Below are 23,043 nucleotides of genomic sequence, written 5' to 3'. Positions count from 1 at the left end.
CACACATGCATACACACATACACACAACAAGAACATATAGATACAAACAGACTACATATAGATACACTGACACACACGCTGACGCACACAGATACACAACCTGACACACATGCAGATACACAGATACAAACACTGACATACATGCAGATACAAAGGTACACACACTGACTACATATAGATACACCGATACATACACTGACACACATACAGACACACAGATACACAACCTGACACACATGCAGATTTACAGATACAAACACTGACACATACAGACACACACTGACTATATACAGATACACACACATATATACACACTGACACATAAACACAAACAGACAGCATACAGATACAGACACATACTGACAGACGTGCTGAAACAGAGACACACACAGACAGCCATACTGAAACACACATAAACACAGACAGACATACTGAAACACACATACACACAGATACTGACAAACATACTGACACACTGACAGACATACTGGCACACATACACACAGACGGACAGACATACTGAAACACACATACACACAGATACTGACAAACATACAGACATACTGACACACTGACAGACATATGGGCACACATACACACAGACGGACAGACATACTGAAACACACATACACATACACACAGACACTGACAGACTTACACACAGACAGACATACTGGCACACAGATACACAGACACACAGACATACTGAAACACACATACACACAGACAATGACATACATACACACATACAGACATTTTGACACACACAGACAGCCATACTGAAACACACATACACACATACATACTGAACCACACAGACACTGACAGACTCACACACACACACAGACATACTGACACACAGACAGACATACTGACACACTTACACACAGACAAACATATTGAAACACACATACACACAGACACACATACACACATATTGACACACACAGACACACAGACATACTGAACCACACAGACACTGACAGACACACACACACACAGACATACTGACACACTGACAGACATACTGGCACACATACACACAGACAGACAGAGATACTGAAACACACATACACTAACAGACATACACACATAGACATATTGACACACACAGACATACTGAACCACACAGACACTGACAGACACACACACAGACACACAGACATACTGACACACTGACAGACATACTGGCACACATACACACAGACAGACAGAGATACTGAAATACACATACACTGACAGACATACACACATACACACACACACACTGACAGATATACTGGCACACATACACACAGACAGACATACATACTAAAACACACATGCATATCACTGACAGACATACACACATACAGACATATTAACACACACATACACTCAGACACTCAGACACTCATGCAAAATTTGATAACCACCCTCCAGTTTCTTACCTTTTCCTGGAGGGTGGCTTCCCTGGGGTCCAGTGGGCTCACTGGGGTGGCTGGGAGTTAAGTTCTTACTCTCTCCCGGCCTGGCCCCCTCCGGAACAGCTGGTCCTCCTTCCTCCCGGCTCCTGTTTCTGTGGGAGGAAGTGACGTGTGGCTGTCACTTCCTCCCAGCCGGCTGCTGAAAAGCAAGGGCCCGGCCGCGCTGTGAAAGCGCCTGAGTGCATGGGCCAACCGATGGCCCCATAGTTTGCGTGCAGAGGGTAAACGGGGCAGCTGCCTTGGGCCCCCCAGCAGGGACAGGGCCCGGGGCAGCTGCCCCGTTTGCCCTGCGTTTAACGACGGCCCTTCCTTTAGATATATTTTTACTTTGTTTCTCACAAAAGTACTTTGGTTTATTCACATCTATGAGTTTTATTTCAGTTGCTCATTCTCTATTCTATAATGATTTAAAGGGACACTATAGTCACCAGAACAACTACTTAATGTAGTTGTTCTGGTGAGTACAAAGCAGTGTTTACATTGCCCCTAGGGACACCTCCAAGTGGCCACTCCTTAGATGGCCACTGGAGGTGCTTCCTGGCTCAGTGCTGCTCTGCATGGAGACGCTGAATTTTCCTCATAGAGATGCATTTCTATGAGGAGATGCTGACTGGCCAAAACAGTGTTTGGCCCGCCCCCTTGTCAATTTTAGCCATGGGAAAGCATTGGACTGGCTAAAAATCGGCAATTCTGATAATGTCACCAAGGGGATGGGGCAAGTGCCAGCAGACCCACACGGCGCTGTAAATAAGGTGAGTTTTTCATACTTTTAAAGGAGGTAAGGGGAGGGGGGGGGGGCAAGCTACCTCTATTTCTTTAATTTTTTTTTTTTTTAATGTGTTAAAGAGGATTAATATGATTAAAGTGATGATCTAAAACCACAACTTACCTGAACTAGGACACGATGACAAAGCTTGGCGTGCACTAATGATTTTGCAACCCAACGTGCAGCATAAGCAGCTGATCGATCCACCTTAGTGTAGTCTTTTCCTGAAAATGCACCTCCCCCATGGGCACCCCATCCACCATAAGTGTCCACAATAATTTTTCGCCCAGTGACACCAGCATCACCCTGTCATACAGAGAGAAAAATCTTTTTTAAACTCAATTTTTTCTTAAAATGCAGTATAACTCAATAAAACATAAATAGCACACTCTAATATTAAAAATACATATATATATTTTTTACGTTCTAGTGTTCCTTTTGTTGCTTACATGACTGAGCTCCTCATGTCATGCAAAAAGGTGAATAAATAACATCATAAAACTTACCTGCAATCCAGCGCTGGGCCAGTCTCTTCTCTGCATTGCTTCTCCTCCGGTGAAGTCATCACTTATGATGACTTTTAACAAAATCCATTGCTTCTCATAGCGCTTTGGGAACATAACTGCTGGACTTCACCAATTTGACGCTTCTCATAGATTAGCACCGAATCTGATTGAATCATCTTGTGTGTGATGACGAAGGTGAAGACCACCCTCCAGTTTCTTACCTTTTCCTGGAGGGTGGCTTCCCTGGGGTCCAGTGGGCTCACTGGGGTGGCTGGGAGTTAAGTTCTTACTCTCTCCCGGCCTGGCCCCCTCCGGAACAGCTGGTCCTCCTTCCTCCCGGCTCCTGTTTCTGTGGGAGGAAGTGACGCGTGGCTGTCACTTCCTCCCAGCCGGCTGCTGAAAAGCAAGGGCCCGGCCGCGCTGTGAAAGCGCCTGAGTGCATGGGCCAACCGATGGCCCCATAGTTTGCGTGCAGAGGGTAAACGGGGCAGCTGCCTTGGGCCCCCCAGCAGGGACAGGGCCCGGGGCAGCTGCCCCGTTTGCCCTGCGTTTAACGACGGCCCTTCCTTTAGATATATTTTTACTTTGTTTCTCACAAAAGTACTTTGGTTTATTCACATCTATGAGTTTTATTTCAGTTGCTCATTCTCTATTCTATAATGATTTAAAGGGACACTATAGTCACCAGAACAACTACTTAATGTAGTTGTTCTGGTGAGTACAAAGCAGTGTTTACATTGCCCCTAGGGACACCTCCAAGTGGCCACTCCTTAGATGGCCACTGGAGGTGCTTCCTGGCTCAGTGCTGCTCTGCATGGAGACGCTGAATTTTCCTCATAGAGATGCATTTCTATGAGGAGATGCTGACTGGCCAAAACAGTGTTTGGCCCGCCCCCTTGTCAATTTTAGCCATGGGAAAGCATTGGACTGGCTAAAAATCGGCAATTCTGATAATGTCACCAAGGGGATGGGGCAAGTGCCAGCAGACCCACACGGCGCTGTAAATAAGGTGAGTTTTTCATACTTTTAAAGGAGGTAAGGGGAGGGGGGGGGGCAAGCTACCTCTATTTCTTTAATTTTTTTTTTTTTTAATGTGTTAAAGAGGATTAATGTGATTAAAGTGATGATCTAAAACCACAACTTACCTGAACTAGGACACGATGACAAAGCTTGGCGTGCACTAATGATTTTGCAACCCAGCGTGCAGCATAAGCAGCTGATCGATCCACCTTAGTGTAGTCTTTTCCTGAAAATGCACCTCCCCCATGGGCACCCCATCCACCATAAGTGTCCACAATAATTTTTCGCCCAGTGACACCAGCATCACCCTGTCATACAGAGAGAAAAATCTTTTTTAAACTCAATTTTTTCTTAAAATGCAGTATAACTCAATAAAACATAAATAGCACACTCTAATATTAAAAATACATATATATATTTTTTACGTTCTAGTGTTCCTTTTGTTGCTTACATGACTGAGCTCCTCATGTCATGCAAAAAGGTGAATAAATAACATCATAAAACTTACCTGCAATCCAGCGCTGGGCCAGTCTCTTCTCTGCATTGCTTCTCCTCCGGTGAAGTCATCACTTATGATGACTTTTAACAAAATCCATTGCTTCTCATAGCGCTTTGGGAACATAACTGCTGGACTTCACCAATTTGACGCTTCTCATAGATTAGCACCGAATCTGATTGAATCATCTTGTGTGTGATGACGAAGGTTAAGACCTTTCGAAACTCAAAGGTCTTCAATGAGGATGAGGATGTCAGTCTTGAACTTATCTAGTAGTTTAGTCAAATGTAAACATTGCCAGACAAAATGGAACAGGACCAAAATTAACTTCAATAAGTTGAAAGTGTTTTGCTGTTGAGAGTGTCCTTTTCAATACAGCTAACTACTTTGTTATAGAATTAAATCTTGGCATTTCTATATGTCTGATGTTTCATCCGTAGTATATAAATATTGATCCCATTCATTATGATGAAACAATTCTGATGCTTAGGCTGTCCTTGTAATGGAACACTTACCCATAGTAATAGTTAAAGCATTTTTAGAATAATTTGACATCTTACGTGCGGTCGACCTCCACTACTCCTGCCAGAGAACTGGAAGCTCCCGCTCAGGTGCCTCTGTTACCTCTGCTGAGCTAATGCCTCTCTGGCTGAGGTTGTGGAGGTGGACAACGTTTCCCAGCAGACCCCAGGTAAGAAGTCAAACCTTTCAAAAGCATGTACTACTTGCACCATAACCACTACAGCATTATGTAGTGGTTGTTTTGCTTGGAGTATTCCTTTAAATATGTGTATACAAAGTAAACATAAAAATCGCCATTAGTAACCACTGAACTTTTAACATACTGGATATACAACCATGGATTCCAATAAGGCCACTAATTTTTTGATTAGTTTTTACTGATTACCTTACTGCAGAAAATATTGTTGTCTTAAAGTTGTTTCTCTTCCATGCCCACAATGTTATATTATTTTCCTTCCCAATGCCATCCCAGTGTCCACTCTCCCTCATTACAATATTTCTTGAATTGGTACGTAATCCAAATATTGTTTACCAACAGTCAAGGTTTGGAAATGCACGGGCCGCTGGTAAAGCTTTTTCTGTACGTTGTGAACTTCTCTACGATAATGTTGAATGACTGCCTGTGCTATAGCAGAAACCATCTCTTGCCAGAACTGCATTAAAAAAGGCCCATGCAGAAAGAAGGCTGTGTTCACAAATATTAGTAGCTATCAAGTGGCAAACAGTAACATTTTGGCAGAGGGGAGAATACTAGAATTATATCTAAAGAGAAACTCTACTGTTAGAAATGCTAACATGTATGTTAATGTCTTAGATTTAGGGGCCCAAATTTACAATTGTAATATAGAAATAAAAAATTAAATCCCTCACAGTGAACGCCTCGGTGCCCATAGCTGAGATCATCAGTAATACTGATCTTGATACCGGAGAAACTGACGGAAGCCAAGCACAGAGAGATGGACACAGGTTTCTTCAGGAAGGAAGAGATTCTTTATTCGGTTCACCGATCGGGACTCAGAGGGACTAATGTCACCAAAATACAACAAGTTCTGAGCCCCGGACAATAGTGCAGGCTCCTTATATAGGCACATAACTCCTCCCATATTAAGCTCCACCCGCACATTCTCTTGACCAATCAATACAAATAAGAATTAACTTCCTGCTTGACCGCATGGCTTGTCCAGCACAATGGAGGAGGGGAATACTACATCCTGTATTCTCGCACATGCTCCGTACACTACTGATCGTATCTTGCCTCGTGCAACCAACTGATCGATACGTCAGCATATGCACGTACACATGCCACGTGGTAATCTCGGCCTACTAAATTTATTTTTACCGAGATTCCACCACATTCCCCCCTTTGATGCCTCTTGATATTTCACAATTACTTGAGGCATCACTTAACCTTGGTTTGCATACACCGCAAGTTACCATGAACCAGACCAGACTTGTCTATGATGTGAATCTTTCAACACTCATCTTCCTGCATTGGTTCTCCCTGATCTAGAGCCTTATATTTATAAATTGCCATTATCTGTGCAGCAGCCTTCCTCTCTGCTATATTTTCTATCAGGCTTTGGACAGACCTAACTACTAAGGGGATAAGACATGGCAGGAGTAGACACAACATTAAAATCACTAGGACTCCACCTACCAATGCCTTAAGCCCTCCAAACTGCTCATACCAGCTACCAAACCAACTACTTGGATTGTACCCTTTCCATACCTGAGTAGGCACATGTGCCAGTTTAACCATATGGTTAGTAAGCTCAGCTGTTGCTTGCCCTTCGTCATCTATAGTGTTGTCGTGAACCCGGAATTTTCGGTTCGCGAACGGCGAACGCGAACTTCCGCAAATGTTCGCGAACCGGCGAACCGCGCGAACCGCGCGAACCGCCATTGACTTCAATGGGCAGGCGAATTTTAAAAACAACAGGGACTCGTTCTGGCCACAATAGTGATGGAAAAGTTGTTTCAAGGGGACTAACACCTGGACTGTGGCATGCCAGAGGGGGATCCATGGCAAAACTCCCATGGAAAATTGCACAGTTGATGCAGAGTCTGCTTTTAATCCATAAAGGGCAGAAATCACCTAACATTGACACCTGTCCTCAAAGCCCAGCCCTGATACACACTGACACAGAGCAGAATAGAGACTGTTCCCCCTACATAGGGTCACTTGGCAGATATGGATTGACACCTGTCTTCAAAACCCCTGATACACACTGACACAGAGCAGAATAGGGACTGTTCCCCCTACATAGGGTCACTTGGCAGATATGGATTGACACCTGTCCTCAAAACCCCTGATACACACTGACACAGAGCAGAATAGAGACTGTTCCCCCTACATAGGGTCACTTGGCAGATATGGATTGACACCTGTCCTCAAAACCCCTGATACACACTGACACAGAGCAGAATAGGGACTGTTCCCCCTACATAGGGTCACTTGGCAGATATGGATTGACACCTATCCTAATGATCCCTGATACACACTGACACAGAGCAGAATAGAGACTGTTCCCCCTACATAGGGTCACTTGGCAGATATGGATTGACACCTGTCCTCAAAACCCCTGATACACACTGACACAGAGCAGAATAGAGACTGTTCCCTGTCCACAGAGACCATGATACACACTGACACAGAGCAGAATAGAGACTGTTCACCGTCCACAGAGACCATGATACACACTGACACAGAGCAGAATAGAGACTGTTCCCCCTACATAGGGTCACTTGGCAGATATGGATTGACACCTATCCTAATGATCCCTGATACACACTGACACAGAGCAGAATAGAGACTGTTCCCCCTACATAGGGTCACTTGGCAGATATGGATTGACACCAGTCCTCAAAACCCCTGATACACACTGACACAGAGCAGAATAGAGACTGTTCCCCCTACATAGGGTCACTTGGCAGATATGGATTGACACCTGTCCTCAAAACCCCTGATACACACTGACACAGAGCAGAATAGGGACTGTTCCCCCTACATAGGGTCACTTGGCAGATATGGATTGACACCTATCCTAATGATCCCTGATACACAGTGACACAGAGCAGAATAGGGACTGTTCCTCCTACATAGGGTCACTTGGCAGATATGGATTGACACCTATCCTAATGATCCCTGATACACACTGACACAGAGCAGAATAGAGACTGTTCCCCCTACATAGGGTCACTTGGCAGATATGGATTGACACCTATCCTAATGATCCCTGATACACACTGACACAGAGCAGAATAGAGACTGTTCCCCCTACATAGGGTCACTTGGCAGATATGGATTGACACCTGTCCTCAAAACCCCTGATACACACTGACACAGAGCAGAATAGAGACTGTTCCCCCTACATAGGGTCACTTGGCAGATATGGATTGACACCTATCCTAATGATCCATGATACACACTGACACAGAGCAGAATAGAGACTGTTCCCCCTACATAGGGTCACTTGGCAGATATGGATTGACAAATCCCTGACAAACAGCTACCACATGCAAGGAAGGCAGCAGGGGCGCAAATGACCCACTCCCGACGCGGGAAGGTAGTGACGACAAATAACAATACAGGACTCTTTAGATTTTCCAGACCCTGGGGTTGACATTAGTCCAGATTTACATCTTGTGACCCATGAGGATGTTCCAGGCACTACTTGTGAAATAAAGACAGATAATAAAGTGAATGATCCTTCTCCTTGGGACTTGCACCCTGTCGTTGAAGGTGGAGTAGGCAATGGCAAGAGCATGCTGTGGGTAGTCAGTGCAAACACTCTCTTCCCGGTGAATAATGAGGAGACTAACTATGATGACGTTATTTGCGTTGAAAGTAATGATGCCAGAGATCTTTTGAAACCATATGGAAGGAACGAATTGGTTAAAAGAAAGGCAAGAGACCACCTGCATATAGACAAGAATACGCATAAGAGAAAGAAGAGAACAGGTGAAAAAGAGAAGCTGCAGACTGCCTATCTGCAAATAGTTGAGTTATGTCCTGAAGATGTCCGTGTTACCACAGTGCAGACTCTGTTTGATACACTACTGAGGAGAGTCAGAGAAACCCCAGATCTTCACGTATTGGATGAGTCGGTGCGTGGAGTTGCAGAGAACGTAGAACAAGAAATATTTAAACTTTTCCTGTGTACTGACAGCAGATATACAAAGGGTCACTTGGCAGATATGGATTGACACCTGTCCTCAAAACCCCTGATACACACTGACACAGAGCAGAATAGAGACTGTTCCCTGTCCACAGAGACCATGATACACACTGACACAGAGCAGAATAGGGACTGTTACCCCTACATAGGGTCACTTGGCAGATATGGATTGACAAATCCCTGACAAACAGCTACCACATGCAAGGAAGGCAGCAGGGGCGCAAATGACCCACTCCCGACGCGGGAAGGTAGTGACGACAAATAACAATACAGGACTCTTTAGAGGCCCTGTAATTGTAATCAGTCCACTTGAAATCCTTTAACTTTGATCAATTGGAGGGAAGTCTGGTGCAGAGCCACTGACCCATGCGCAGGGCCAGCCTTAGGCCTTTGGGCGCCCTGTGCAAGAAATCTTCCCGACGCGGGAAGGTAGTGACGACAAATAACAATACAGGACTCTTTAGAGGCCCTGTAATTGTAATCAGTCCACTTGAAATCCTTTAACTTTGATCAATTGGAGGGAAGTCTGGTGCAGAGCCACTGACCCATGCGCAGGGCCAGCCTTAGGCCTTTGGGCGCCCTGTGCAAGAAATCTTCCCGACGCGGGAAGGTAGTGACGACAAATAACAATACAGGACTCTTTAGAGGCCCTGTAATTGTAATCAGTCCACTTGAAATCCTTTAACTTTGATCAATTGGAGGGAAGTCTGGTGCAGAGCCACTGACCCATGCGCAGGGCCGCCTTAGGCCTTTGGGCGCCCTGTGCAAGAAATCTTCCCGACGCGGGAAGGTAGTGACGACAAATAACAATACAGGACTCTTTAGAGGCCCTGTAATTGTAATCAGTCCACTTGAAATCCTTTAACTTTGATCAATTGGAGGGAAGTCTGGTGCAGAGCCACTGACCCATGCGCAGGGCCAGCCTTAGGCCTTTGGGCGCCCTGTGCAAGAAATCTTCCCAACGCGGGAAGGTAGTGACGACAAATAACAATACAGGACTCTTTAGAGGCCCTGTAATTGTAATCAGTCCACTTGAAATCCTTTAACTTTGATCAATTGGAGGGAAGTCTGGTGCAGAGCCACTGACCCATGCGCAGGGCCAGCCTTAGGCCTTTGGGCGCCCTGTGCAAGAAATCTTCCCAACGCGGGAAGGTAGTGACGACAAATAACAATACAGGACTCTTTAGAGGCCCTGTAATTGTAATCAGTCCACTTGAAATCCTTTAACTTTGATCAATTGGAGGGAAGTCTGGTGCAGAGCCACTGACCCATGCGCAGGGCCAGCCTTAGGCCTTTGGGCGCCCTGTGCAAGAAATCTTCCCGACGCAGGAAGGTAGTGACGACAAATAACAATACAGGACTCTTTAGAGGCCCTGTAATTGTAATCAGTCCACTTGAAATCCTTTAACTTTGATCAATTGGAGGGAAGTCTGGTGCAGAGCCACTGACCCATGCGCAGGGCCAGCCTTAGGCCTTTGGGCGCCCTGTACAAGAAATCTTCCCGACGCGGGAAGGTAGTGACGACAAATAACAATACAGGACTCTTTAGAGGCCCTGTAATTGTAATCAGTTCACTTGCACCAGTGGGGCTAAAAATTAGGCATGTACACATGCCTGAAAAATTTGGTATTGTTGCAGCCGCTGCTGTAGCAGCGGGCAGAAAAATTTATGTTTGTTTCACAGGCAGAAAGTGCCCTAAAACATGGCGGCTTGAACCCTAGTTGGTGGCGGATAAGTCACGCAAGTCAAACGTCATTCAGAGCTAAAATACAGCAGTGAACCATTTTTAGCCCAAGGCAGCTCATCTCATCAGGCCTTTTTTAAGCAAATGTATCGCCCAGTGTCAGTCCCTTCGGGATCCATCCCTCATTCATCTTAATAAAGGTGAGGTAATCTAGACTTTTTTGACCTAGGCGACTTCTCTTCTCAGTGACAATACCTCCTGCTGCACTGAAGGTCCTTTCTGACAGGACACTTGAAGCGGGGCAGGCCAGAAGTTCTATCGCAAATTGGGATAGCTCAGGCCACAGGTCAAGCCTGCACACCCAGTAGTCAAGGGGTTCATCGCTCCTCAGAGTGTCGATATCTGCAGTTAAGGCGAGGTAGTCTGCTACCTGTCGGTCGAGTCGCTCTCTGAGGGTGGATCCCGAAGGGCTGTGGCGATGCATAGGACTTAAAAAGGTCCGCATGTCCTCCATCAACAACACGTCTTTAAAGCGTCCTGTCCTTGCCGGCGTGGTCGTGGGAGGAGGAGGAGGAGGATGACTTCCACCTCTCCCCCTGTTAGATTCCCGTTGTGCTGTGACATCACCCTTATACGCTGTGTAAAGCATACTTTTTAATTTATTTTGCAAATGCTGCATCCTTTCCGACTTGTAATTTGGTAACATTTCCGCCACTTTCTGCTTATACCGGGGGTCTAGTAGCGTGGACACCCAGTACAGGTCGTTCTCCTTCAGCCTTTTTATACAAGGGTCCCTCAACAGGCAGGACAGCATGAAAGACCCCATTTGCACAAGGTTGGATGCCGAGCTACTCATTTCCCGTTCCTCCTCCTCACTGATGTCATTGAAGGTATGTTCTTCCCCCCAGCCACGTACAACACCACGGGTACCAGATAGGTGACAACGAGCACCCTGGGATGCCTGTTGTGTTTGGTCTTGCTCCTCCTCCTCCTCCTCAAAGCTACAATCCTCCTCTGACTCCTCTTCCTCACAATCCTCTTCCAGCGTTGCCGCAGGTCCAGCAAGCGATGCTGATAAGGCTGTTTCTGGTGGTGATGGTGACCACAACTCTTCCTCTTCATGCTCATCTACAGCCTGATCCAGCACTCTTCGCAGGGCACGCTCCAGGAAGAAAACAAATGGTATCATAGGCGTGCGCAGCCTGTTGCATTAGGGTGTGCACCCTAAAGCACAAACACACACGCCGCGTGTATATGTATTTTTATATACACATACACATACATATACATACATACATACACACACACACACATATATATACATATATATATATATATATATATATACAAATATACGTAGGTGCAGTGTGTGTGATTGTGAGCGGTGCAGTGTGTGTGTGATTGTGAGCGGTGCAGCGTGTAAGGGGTGCAGTGTGTGTGATTGCGAGGGGTACAGTGTATGTAATTGTAAGGGGTACAGTTTGTGTAATTGTGAGGGATTCAGTGTGTGTGGGGTACAATGTGTATGATTGTGAGGGGTGCACTGTGTGGGCGACAGGGGTTAGGAGGGGCAGCGACAGGGGTTGGGGGGTAGAGGGACAGGAGGTAGGGGGGTGAAGGGGCAGTGACAGGCGGTAGCGGGGGTAGATGGTTAGTGACAGGGGTTAGGGGGGTAGAGGGGTAGTGACAGGGGTTAGGGGGTAGAGGGGTAGTGACAGGGGTTAGAGGGGTAGTGACAGGGGTTAGGGGGTAGTGACAGGAGTTAGGGGGGTAGAGGGGCAGTGACAGGGGGTGGGGGGGAGTGGAGAGGCAGTGACATGGGTTAGAGGGGGTAGAGGGGCAGTGACAGGGGTTAGGGGGTAGTGACAGGGTTTAGAGGGGTAGTGACAGGGGTTAGGAGGGTAGAGGGGTAGTGACAGGGGGTGGGTGAGTGGAGGGGCAGTAACAGGAGTTAAGGGGGGGTGGAGAGGCAGTGACATGGGTTAGGGGGCAAAGGGGCAGTGACAGGGGTTAGGGGGGGTAGAGTGGTAGTGACAGGGGTTGGGGGGGTAGAGGGGTAGTGACAGGGGTTGGGGTAGAGGGGCAGTGACAGGGGTTTGGGGGGTAGTGACAGGGGTTGGGGTAGAGAGGTAGTGACAGGGGATGAGGGGGTAGTGACAGGAGTTAGGTGTGTAGAGGGGTAGTGACAGGGGTTATGGGGGTAGTGACAGGGGGTAGAGGGGTAGTGACAGGGGTTAGGGGGGTAGTGACAGGGGTTAGAGACAGGGGTTAGGGGGTAGTGACAGGGGTTAGGGGGTAGTGACAGGGGTTAGGGGGTAGAGAGCTAGTGACAGGGGATGAGGGGGTAGTGACAGGAGTTAGGGGGTAGAGGGGCAGTGACAGGGGTTGGGGGGGTGGAGAGGCAGTGACAGGGGTTAGGGGGGTAGAGGGGCAGTGACAGGGCTTATGGGGGTAGTGACAGGGGTTAGGGTGGTAGAGGGGTAGTGACAGGGGTAGGGGGGTAGTGACAGGGGTTAGAGGGGTAGTGACAGGGGTTAGAGGGTAGAGGGGTAGTGACAGGGGTTATAGGGCTAGTGACAGGGGTTAGGGGGGTAGTGACAGGGGTTAGGGGGGTAGTGACAGGGGTTATAGGGGTAGTGACAGGGGTTAGGGGGGTAGTGACAGGGGTTAGGGGGGTAGTGACAGGGGTTAGGGGGTTAGAGGGGTAGTGACAGGGGTTAGGGGGGTAGTGACAGGAGTTAGGGGGTAGTGACGGGTTAGGGGGTAGAGGTGTAGTGACAGGGGTTATGGGAGTAGTGACAGGGGGTAGAGGGGTAGTGACAGGGGTTAGGGGGGTAGTGACAGAGGGGTAGTGACAGGGGTTAGGGGGTAGTGACAGGGGTTAGGGGGTAGAGGGGTAGTGACAGGGGTTAGAGGGCTAGTGACAGGGGTTAGGGGGGTAGTGACAGGGGTTAGGGGGGTAGTGACAGGGGTTAGAGGGGTAGTGACAGGGGTTAGAGGGGTAGTGGCAGGGGTTAGAGGGGTAGTGACAGGGGTTAGGGGGTTAGAGGGGTAGTGACAGGGGTTAGGGGGTTAGAGGGGTAGTGACAGGGGTTAGGGGGTAGTGACAGGGGTTAGGGGGGTAGTGACAGGGGTTAGAGGGGTAGTGACAGGGGTTAGAGGGGTAGTGGCAGGGGTTAGAGGGGTAGTGGCAGGGGTTAGAGGGGTAGTGACAGGGGTTAGGGGGTTAGAGGGGTAGTGACAGGGGTTAGGGGGGTAGTGACAGGGGTTAGGGGGGTATGGGAGCAGAGGCAGGGTGAGGGGGGGGGCAGTGAGTGACAGGGGGCAGAGGGGGGTTTAAATACCTGCCCTGGCGGTCCAGTGGGCGCCCTCTCTCTTCAGTCTGCAGCTCCGCCGGGAGTGAGCTGCAGACCACATGGTGAGTCTCGCGATCTCCAGTCAGAGCGTTGCCGTGGCAACGCTCTGACAGGCTGGAGATCGCGAGACACCTCAGTCTGCAGCTCACTCCCGGCGGAGCTGCAGACTGAGGATTAGGGCAGACGGACAGGAGGGGCCTCGCACCCGGCGGCATTGTGGGCAAGCCGCCGGGCCCCCTCCTGTGTCGGGTCCTCGGTCATAGACCGAGGACCCGACATGTTAGTCTGCCCAGAGGTAGTGCAGCACAGGGGTGTGATTAGGGTGTGCTCAGGCACACCCGGCACACCCCGTGCGCACGCCTATGAATGGTATGATGTCGCTGATGGTGCCTTCGTTGCGACTGACTAGGTTTGTCACCTCCTCAAAAGGACGCATGAGCCTACAGGCATTGCGCATGAGCGTCCAGTAACGTGGCAAAAAAATTCCCAGCTCCCCAGAGGCTGTCCTAGCACCCCGGTCATACAAATATTCATTAACAGCTTTTTCTTGTTGGAGCAGGCGGTCGAACATTAGGAGTGTTGAATTCCAACGTGTAGGGCTGTCGCAAATCAAGCGCCTCACTGGCATGTTGTTTAGCCGCTGGATATCGGCAAAGTGAGCCATGGCCGTGTAGGAACGCCTGAAATGGCCACACACCTTCCTGGCCTGCTTCAGGACGTCCTGTAAGCCTGTGTACTTATGCACAAAGCGTTGTACGATCAGATTACACACATGTGCCATGCACGGCACATGTGTCAACTTGCCCAACTTCAATGCCGCTATCAATTTTTTTCCGTTGTCACACACCACTTTGCCGATATCCAGTTGCTGCGGAGTCAGCCACTTTTCCACCTGTGCGTTCAGGGCGGACAGGAGTGCTTGTTCGGTGTGACTCTCTGCTTTCAAGCAAGTCAAACCCAAGACGGCATGACACTGCCGTATCCGGGATGTGGAATAGTACCTGGGAGCTGGGGGGTGCCGTTGATGTGGAGCAAGAAGCAGCGGCACAAGAGGACTCAGTCGAGGAGTTTATGGAAGAGGATGGAGTAGGAGGAGTAGAGGAGGTGGCAGCAGGACTGCCTGCAATTCGTGGCGGTGTCACCAACTCCTCTGCAATGCAACGCATTCCTTGCTTGTCAGCCGTCAGCAGGTTTACCCAATGCGCAGTGTAGGTGATATACCTGCCCTGACCATGCTTTGCAGACCAGGTATCAGTGGTCAGATGGACCCTTGCCCCAACACTGTGTGCCAGACATGCCATGACTTCCTTTTGCACAATCGAGTACAAGTTGGGGATTGCCTTTTGTGAAAAGAAATTCCGGCCGGGTACCTTCCACTGCGGTGTCCCAATAGCTAAAACATTTTTTGAACGCCTCAGACTCAACCAGATTGTTTGGTAAAAGCTGGCGGGCTAATAGTTCGGACAAGCCAGCTGTAAGACGCTGGGCAAGGGGGTTACGCTCAAACATGTCCTTGACAGACACATGCCTGTGGGCAGATGAGCGGGAACTGCTCAAGGCGGGAGACGGAGTGGCGGATGGTTAAGAGGGGGCAAGAAGGACAGCAGTGGTTGACGTGGCTGAAGATGCTGGACCAGGAGGAGGATGGCGGCTTAGAGTAGGCGTGCTGCTTGTACTCATGTGTTGATCCCATAGGCGTTTGTGATGTGAGATCATGTGCCTACGCAAAGCAGTTGTACCTAGGTGGGTGTTGGACCTCCCACGACTCAGTTTCCTTTGGCACAGGTTGCAAATGGCATTGCTGTTGTCAGAGGCAGACACACAAAAAAAATGCCACACTGCTGAGCTCTGCAATGACGGCATTCTGGTGGTGGACACAGCATGCGTTGATTGGCGTGCTGTGGGGCTGACCCCGGGTGCCGATGCATGCTGTCTGACTGTGCCACTAGCTCCTTGAGACGACCCCCCCCTGCTTCCAACTGGTCTCCTCCTCCTCCTCCTCTCTGTCTCCCCATCTGAACTTTCGCCCTGTTCTTCTTCTCTTCTAGCGGGCACCCACGTGACATCCATGGACGCATCGTCATCATCAACCGCTTCGCTTGTATCTGACAACTCAGAAAAGGAAGCAGCAGCGGGTACAACATCATCATCATCACACCGTACCTCCATGTGTTTAATGCTGCCTGCCTGAGACATATCCCTGTTATCTACATCCTCTAGCAATAATGGTTGCGCATCACTCATTTCTTCAAACGGGTGTGTGAATAACTCCTCTGACATACCAAGTAAAGCGGCTGTGGTGCTAGTTTTGGTGGTGGCGGCAGGCGGGTGAGTGCTATCTTGAGAGGTGCCTGAAGCTAAGCTGGAGGAGGATGGTGCGTCAAGGTTCCGAGCGGAGGCTGTACAAGATTGGGTGTCCTGTGTTAGCCAGTCAACTAAGTCCTCAGAACTTTTCAAGTTCAGGGTACGTGGCTTCTGAAAACTGGGCATTATTCTAGGGCAAAAGGGAATCACAGCACCACGACCACGACGGCCCCTGCGGGGTGGCCTGCCTCTGCCTGTCATTTTTGGGGGGATTTGTGGTACTATGCGTGCAAGCTACTATGAGACCAGATATGATTGGCAATGTGCACTGGAACAGTTCCTCAGAGCACACACTGTAGGCCTGAGACACCCGCTTCAAGACAAGTAACTGCTATTCAATCTATAACAGTGAAAAACAAATTTTGGTTGTAAAAGCACGCTATAGAGACACAAGATATGAGTGGCAACTGTCAAAGCACGCTGGCACAGGTCTGCAGAGCACACGCTGAAGTAGGCCTGACACCAAGATGCTTGCAGACAACTAACTGATCTTCTATTACAGTGAAAAAAAAATATTTCTTTTAAATCTAAAGCTTAACCAATTGTTAAAACAGATATGAGTGGTGGCACTGGGCAAATAGGCACAGTATCCAATGTGAACCTCACACAGAAGCTGGCAGGCAGGCAACTGCTCTTCTATTACAGTGGAAACAAAATTTTGGTTGTAAAAGCACGCTAAAGAGACACCAGATATGATTGGCAACTGTCAAAGCACGCTGGCACAGGTCTGCAGAGCAAACGCTGAAGTAGGCCTGAAACACAGACGCTTGCAGACAACTAACTGCTCTTCTATTACAGTGAAAAAAAAAACATTCTTTTAAATCGAAAGCTTAACCAATTGTTAAAACAGATATGAGTGGTGGCACTGGGCAAATAGGCACAGTATCCAATGTGAACCTCACACAGAAGCTGGCAGGCAGGCAACTGTTCTTCTATTACAGTGGAAACAAAATTTTGGTTGTAAAAGCACGCTAAAGAGACACCAGATATGATTGGCAACTGTCAAAGCACGCTGGCACAGGTCTGCAGAGCACTCGCTGAAGTAGGCCTGAAACACAGACGCTTGCAGACAACTAACTGCTCTTCTATTACAGTGAAAAAAAATTATTTCTTTTAAATCGAAAGCTTAACCAATTGTTAAAACAGATATGAGTGGTGGCATTGGGCAAATAGGCACAGTATCCAATGTGAACCTCACACAGAAGCTGTCAGGCAGGCAACTGCTCTTCTATTACAGTGGAAACAAAATTTTGGTTGTAAAAGCACGCTATAGAGACACCAGATATGATTGGCAACTGTCAAAGCACGCTGGCACAGGTCTGCAGAGCACACGCTGAAGTAGGCCTGAAACACAGACGCTTGCAGACAACTAACTGCTCTTCTATTACAGTGAAAAAAAATTATTTCTTTTAAATCTAAAGATTAATCAATTGTTAAAACAGATATGAGTGGTGGCACTGGGCAAATAGGCACAGTATCCAATGTGAACCTCACACAGAAGCTGGCAGGCAGGCAACTGCTCTTCTATTACAGTGGAAACAAAATTTTGGTTGTAAAAGCACGCTAAAGAGACACCAGATATGATTGGCAACTGTCAAAGCACGCTGGCACAGGTCTGCAGAGCACACGCTGAAGTAGGCCTGAAACACAGACGCTTGCAAACAACTAACTGCTCTTCTATTACAGTGAAAAAAAATTATTTCTTTTAAATCGAAAGCTTAACCAATTGTTAAAACAGATATGAGTGGTGGCACTGGGCAAATAGGCACAGTATCCAATGTGAACCTCACACAGAAGCTGGCAGGCAGGCAACTGCTCTTCTATTACAGTGGAAACAAAATTTTGGTTGTAAAAGCACGCTATAGAGACACCAGATATGATTGGCAACTGTCAAAGCACGCTGGCACAGGTCTGCAGAGCACACGCTGAAGTAGGCCTGAAACACAGACGCTTGCAGACAACTAACTGCTCTTCTATTACAGTGAAAAAAAATTATTTCTTTTAAATCTAAAGCTTAACCAATTGTTAAAACAGATATGAGTGGTGGCACTGGGCAAATAGGCATAGTATCCAATGTGAACCTCACACAGAAGCTGGCAGGCAGGCAACTGCTCTTCTATTACAGTGGAAACAAAATTTTGGTTGTAAAAGCACGCTAAAGAGACACCAGATATGATTGGCAACTGTCAAAGCACGCTGGCACAGGTCTGCAGAACACACGCTGAAGTAGGCCTGAAACACAGACGCTTGCAGACAACTAACTGCTCTTCTATTACAGTGAAAAAAAATTATTTCTTTTAAATCGAAAGCTTAACCAATTGTTAAAACAGATATGAGTGGTGGCACTGGGCAAATAGGCACAGTATCCAATGTGAACCTCACACAGAAGCTGGCAGGCAGGCAACTGCTCTTCTATTACAGTGGAAACAAAATTTTGGTTGTAAAAGCACGCTAAAGAGACACCAGATATGATTGGCAACTGTCAAAGCACGCTGGCACAGGTCTGCAGAGCACACGCTGAAGTAGTGTCAGGGTACCTGCGGTCTCTACCTCCGAAAGAGGTAGAGACTTAGCTGTTCCTCCCTCCAGACGGCCTGATGGCTCCCTTCCCCACGGTCTATCCGGTCATGCAAGGCCGGCCGCGAGGGAGTGACTGCCTTTTACAGCATCTAGGCAGGAAGTTGTCATCAGGAAACTCCTCCGGAACGACCTGTCACTCAATTGCTGCAGGACCAATCAGGACGCCTCGGAGGCGTGGTTACTGCTCTGAACAGGGTATTTAACAGAGCTTCGTTCATTAGCTCATTGCCCTGTCGTGGTTCTAGCTTGTTCTAGTCACTCAGTGCTTGTGTGTTCTATTATCCCTTTTGGTTTTGACCCGGCTTGTTTACCTTACTCTGCTTATCTCTGTTACCCTTGATTTGGCTTGTCTCTCGCTTACCTGTCTTCTGTTACCCTCGACCTCGGCTTGTCTTTGACCATTCTATACTGTACTACTTACGTTAGTCCGGCCATTCTAAGGTCCGGTATACGTATCTGGCTACTGTTTGTACTCTGCGTGTTGGATCCCTGTCCCGATCCTGACATTACGACAGGGCCAATGGATCCTGCAAGTACAAACAGTCAGCTTGCTTCTCCTGATCCTAGGTTTGAAGCCATGGATCACAGAATGGATCAGATGGCGCTTGCGCTACAGGCTCTATTATCTCGTGCCAATAACCCACCAGAGGAGATACGTAATACCCCTGTTTCTCCTGTCGGTTCAGGTCTAGAGGTAGCCACAGTGGGTGCTTCTTCTCGCATTACCCCCCCAGTACGCTATGGTGGGGCTCCTGAGAAGTGTCGTGGATTCTTAAACCAAATTAGTATCCATTTTGAATTGCAACCTCGCTCTTATCCTACAGATAGGGCAAAGGTAGGATTTATTATCACCCTACTTATTGAGAAAGCTCTGAGATGGGCCAACCCATTATGGGAGAACGATAACCCATTAGTTTATAACTATAACGCCTTTGTAGCTGCTTTTAGAAGAACATTTGACCATCCAGGTAGAAAGGTTAATGCAGCCAGATTACTGTTGCGCCTGGAACAGGAGAACCGAACACTGGTGGATTATGCACTAGAGCTCAGGTCTCTGGCGTCAGAGGTCAAGTGGAATGAGCAGGCGTATATGGATGTATTTTTGAATGGCTTATCTGAAGTAATCCTTGATGAGGTTGCTACCAGAGAACTCCCTGAGAATTTAGAGGATTTAATTTCGTTCGTCTCTCGTATAGATGAACGTTTAAGAGAGAGACAGAACACTCGAGAGAGGAACCGGAGACCTTCTTTTAGGTTAGCCCCCGCTTCTCCAAGTCCTGACTCCACGGTATCTTTGCTTCCTGAACCTATGCAGATAGGGTATACCCCCCTCTCTGAGGAGGAAAGACAGTACAGGAGAAGAGAGGGTTTGTGTATGTATTGTGGAGCTAAGGGTCATTTACTCTCAAACTGTTCTAACCGCCCGGGAAACGCTCGCACCTAAGTCTCTCTAGAGGACAGGCCTTGGGTGTTTCTATTTTGTCCTCTACTCCTAATTATAAAGATCACAGGCTTCTGCTACCAGTTTCCTTAACTTGCGGGAGGGAAGTAGTAAGGGCTATGGCTTTGATAGATTCCGGTGCTGCTGAGAATTTTATCGACCAAGCCTTTGCTAGTAAAAACAATTTCCCATCCCAGCTAAGAGAGACACCCTTGGCCGTTGAGGCCATAGATGGTAGACCACTACTAGACCCTGTTATCTTTCGTGAGACCATACCCATTGAGTTAAATGTTGGTATCCTACACGTGGAGAATTTATCTCTTCTGCTCATTTCGTCTCCTTCCATTCCCATAGTTCTGGGGTACCCATGGTTGAAAGAACATAACCCTATTATTGATTGGGAGTTAGGGGAGATACTCTCGTGGGGCCAGGGCTGCCAGGATCGGTGTTTGTGCAAGGTTTCTCCATTAGCTAATATTAACATACAGGAGAATCCTACTCAGTCCACAGAAAGACAAATACCAGACCTTTACCTAGACTTAAGGGCAGTGTTTGACAAGAAGAATGCCGATTCTTTGCCGCCACACAGGTCATTTGACTGTAAAATTAAGCTTCTACCCGGGACTATGCCTCTGAGGGGCCATGTATATCCTTTGTCTGTTCAGGAAAACTCGGTTCTAGAGGAGTATATTCAGGAGAATTTAGAAAAGGGATTCATCAGGAGGTCTTCTTCTCCGGCCGGGGTGGGGTTCTTTTTCATTAAGAGGAAGGATGGCACGCTGAGACCTTGTATCGATTACCGAGGCTTGAATAAAATAACTGTCAGAAATGCCTATCCCATCCCACTGATTACCGAGTTATTTGATCGTCTTAAGGGCTCCAAAATCTTCACCAAGTTAGATCTCAGAGGGGCTTACAATTTGGTGAGAATCCAGCAAGGTCACGAGTGGATGACGGCATTCAATACCCGGTATGGCCATTACGAATACACTGTTATGCCATTTGGACTATGCAATGCTCCTGCAGTATTTCAAGAGTTGATTAATGAGGTACTTAGGGAGTTTCAGCATGATTGTGTTATTGTTTACCTGGACGACATACTAATACATTCTAAGGAGATTGAGACTCACCATAGACAGGTCAGAAAGGTGTTACACAAACTTCTGCAACATGGTCTATACTGCAAATTGGAGAAGTGCAGTTTTGATCAGTCTCAGGTAGACTTTCTTGGGTACGTGATTTCTGGGGAAGGTTTTAAAATGGATCCTGGTAAACTCCAATCTATTTTAGACTGGCCTTTGCCCAAAGGACTCAAGGCTATCCAAAGGTTTATGGGTTTTTCCAACTACTATAGGCGCTTCATTAAGGGTTACTCCTCTATCATTGCGCCTATTACCAATATGACCAAACAAGGGGCTGATACTAAGTTCTGGTCTGAGGAAGCTCTTGGTGCTTTTAAGACTCTCAAGGAACTTTTTGCCTCAGCTCCCATTCTAGTTCATCCTGATACGACTCTGCCTTTCTTGCTCGAGGTCGATGCTTCTGAGACAGGAGTTGGGGCTGTTCTGTCTCAAAGGTTAGGGGTGGATAAACCGTTACACCCTTGTGGTTTCTTCTCTAAAAAATTTTCTGGGCCTGAGAGCAGATATGACATCGGGGAGAGGGAACTGTTAGCGGTCATTAAGGCTTTAAAGGAGTGGAGACATTTACTGGAAGGGACACTACACCCTGTTACTATCCTAACGGATCATAAGAACTTGTCTTATATTGGGGAGGCTAAGCGCTTGTCCGCCAGGCAGGCTCGCTGGGCTTTGTTCCTCACTCACTTTAATTATGTACTTACGTATAGACCTGGTTCTAAGAACTCTAAAGCCGATGCTTTGTCTCGTCAATATGAACCATCCACTATAACTGAACCACTTCTGTCCTCCATAGTTCCTAAGGGGAATATCATCGCGAACACGAATCTCAGGATTCACTCTCCATTGCTTTCTGAGATCATGAAGTTTCAGCATTTGGCACCCAAACAGACTCCTGGGGATCGACACTTCGTTCCTGCCGCTCTCCAACTGGAGGTGCTATGCTGTCTCCATAACAGCAAGGTGGCTGGGCATCCTGGCATCCGCAAGACTTATGCGCTGGTCTCTAAAGATTTTTGGTGGCCTGACTTACGCAAGGATATTAAAGAATTCATCGGGGCATGTGAAGTTTGTACCAAGACCAAGCTACCCCATTCGCTTCCATGCGGATTTCTGCACCCTTTAGAGGTTCCTGAAAAGCCTTGGTCCTGTCTGGCAATGGACTTCATTGTTGATTTGCCTATCTCTAAAAAGCAGACTGTCATCCTCACTGTGGTAGACAGATTTACTAAAATGGCTCACTTCATTCCCTTACCTAAACTCCCATCTTCGCCCGAATTAGCGGAGATATTCGCCAGGGAGATTTTCCGTTTGCATGGGATACCTTCCCAAATTGTCTCTGACAGAGGCTCCCAATTTGTTTCCCGTTTTTGGAGATCATTCTGCTCCCAACTAGGCATCAAATTGAATTTCTCCTCTGCCTATCATCCTCAGTCCAATGGAGCTGCTGAACGCACTAACCAAAAAGTTGAACAATATTTACGTTGTTTCGTTTCAGAACACCAGGACGATTGGGTCGGTTTGA

At 47.6% G+C, this 23,043-nt stretch overlaps 1 pseudogene; it reads right to left on the bottom strand.

Moving 5' to 3' along the window:
* Nucleotides 1–3,853: 3,853 nt before the first annotated feature.
* Nucleotides 3,854–23,043, bottom strand: part of LOC134575507 (S-adenosylmethionine synthase-like) — a 67,834-nt pseudogene continuing 48,644 nt past the window's right edge.

The sequence above is a fragment of the Pelobates fuscus genome, chromosome 10 (genome assembly GCF_036172605.1).
Source record: "Pelobates fuscus isolate aPelFus1 chromosome 10, aPelFus1.pri, whole genome shotgun sequence".
Taxonomy (NCBI): Eukaryota; Metazoa; Chordata; class Amphibia; order Anura; family Pelobatidae; genus Pelobates; species Pelobates fuscus.
The sequence above is the reverse complement of the archived record's forward strand: the minus strand, read 5'-3'. Positions and strand labels throughout refer to the sequence as shown.